General features: G+C 27.4%; 1 long non-coding RNA gene across 1 annotated transcript; it reads right to left on the minus strand.

Annotated features, from left to right (window-relative positions):
* Window positions 1-1,342: 1,342 nt before the first annotated feature.
* On the minus strand, window positions 1,343-1,639 carry LOC106792874. The gene is made up of 3 exons (XR_001382351.1): window positions 1,623-1,639; window positions 1,476-1,529; window positions 1,343-1,394 (listed from the first exon to the last, which is right to left on the minus strand). It is a non-coding gene; the product is annotated as an uncharacterized LOC106792874 (long non-coding RNA).
* Window positions 1,640-2,196: the final 557 nt, after the last annotated feature.

The raw sequence follows: 2,196 nt of genomic DNA on the forward strand, positions 1-2,196 counted from the left end.
AAGTACTAAGCTTATCAAATCTTATTTTATTTAAATTTAAGTACTAAACTCGTTAAATCCCTTTCCATTTTATTGAAAGTACACCACTCATCAAATTTTTTTCATTTAAAATAAAGTATTCAAATCAGCAAATCTCTTTATATTTTAATGAAAGAGCACAACTCATCAAATCTCTTTCTTCTAAATTAAAAGTACTTAAAACATTAAATATCTTTTCATTGGAAATAAAGTAATCTACTTATCAGATCTCTCACTATTCAAACGAATATACCAAACATTAAATCATTTGCTATTTAAATAAAAGTACACAATTCAATAAATCTATGTATATTTGTATAAAAAAACTTAACAAATCTTACCTTTTTTGATTTAAATGAAAGTACTTAACACTTTAAATCTCTTTTTATTTAAGTGAAAGTAAATTATTTATTTAATCTCGTTTCATTTAAATGAAAGTTCCCAACTTATCAAAACTCTTTTCATTTTATAAAACTACCTAACAAATCAAATCTTTTTCCGTTTAAATAAAAGTACTTAATTCTTTAAATCTCTTTTTATGAAAACGAAAGTACTTAACACATCAAATTTCTTTCTATTTGAATAAAAGTTTTAAACAAATCAATTATTTTTTCAATTAAATGAAAGTACTAAACTCATTAAATCTCATTCTAATTAAATAACAGTACTTAACTTTCAAATCTTTTTTTATTAAAATGATAGTACTAAGCTCATTAAATCTGTTGCTATTTAAATAATAGTACTCTACGTATCAAATCTCTTTCTGTTTATAATAAAAAACTCTACTCATTTACCTTTTAGATACTACACGCCACTATAGTGTCTTTCGCTGATATTTTTTCTCAGGACGACACGCCACTATAGTGGCTTTTGCGGATATCATTTCTCAGGACGACACGCCACTATAGTGTCTTTCGCAGATATCATTTTTTAGGACAACGCGCTACTAATGCGGCTTTCGTGTATCTCATCTCTTTGAACGACGCGCGGTTTTAAACAAAAAACGTAATAATGCGAACGTTTTATCTTACACTACAAAAAGAAATTTCGAGAAAATACAGGGATATGAACAGTAACATTAGCTGCAGTAGATATACCGTGGACGAACCGTTTAAACTAACTGAGAAACATTTCCCATCCTACTGTAAATCTAAAAATTCCATAAAAATATTACGAAATTGTATAGTGTGTTCCCAAAACGATACAAGGCGAAGATCTCGTTATCAATGTGAAAATTGTGACGTATGTTTATGTATTGTACCATGTTCCAAAATCTATCATAATCAATTATATTATTAGTTATTTAAGTGGAATGTTATAGTAAGATTCAAGCTTCTTCCAATTTGATGGATCTTTTTACCAACAACTGGATGGTTCTAGTATGGGCAATCCAGCAAGCCCAATATTAGCGAATTTGATAATGAATTACGTTTTAAAAAAAATTGAAGGCAACTTACCCTTTACAGTTCCATTCTTAAAAGTATATGTAGATGATATCATAACTGCAATACCTAAAGATGGAATGGAAGTAGTATTAAAAACCTTCAATATGATAAACGAAAAAATCCAGTTTACTATTGAWATAGAAGACAACGGAACATTACCATTCTTAGATGTAACAGTTATAAGAAATGAAGACGAATCGATATCAACGAATTGGTATGTAAAACCAACAAGCTCAGGAAGATGTATCAATTACTATTTAAACCATCCTTTAAGTCAAAAAATTGGAACTATAAATGGTTTACTATATGAAGCTTTAACATTAAGCAATAAGAAGTTTCACAGAGAAAATAAGGAAAAAATAGAGACTCTTTTAAAGAATAACAACTATCCCAAGAGTCTCATTAACATGGTATTCAATGAATTAAAAATTGACAAAGATCGTGTAATAAAACCGATTCTGCAAGAAAAAAATACATTAAGTTCCCGTATATTAAGCTGTTAGCAAACAAAATAAATAAATGTTTTAAAAACACTAATATTAAATTGGTTTTTTATAATCTGACAAAAATAAACTCTATTTACACTAAATTAAAAGATAAAGGTAATAAATATGACCAGTCGAACTTAGTGTATAAAATACCATGTGAATGTGATAAAAGCTATATTGGTCAAACGAAACAGAAATTAAAAAAAAGATTAGACCAACACAAAAATGACTGTAAACCTATAAAT

This window comes from Polistes canadensis, unplaced genomic scaffold, assembly GCF_001313835.1.
Source record: "Polistes canadensis isolate GaletaPanama2010 unplaced genomic scaffold, ASM131383v1 scaffold_1013, whole genome shotgun sequence".
Classification (NCBI taxonomy): domain Eukaryota; kingdom Metazoa; phylum Arthropoda; class Insecta; order Hymenoptera; family Vespidae; genus Polistes; species Polistes canadensis.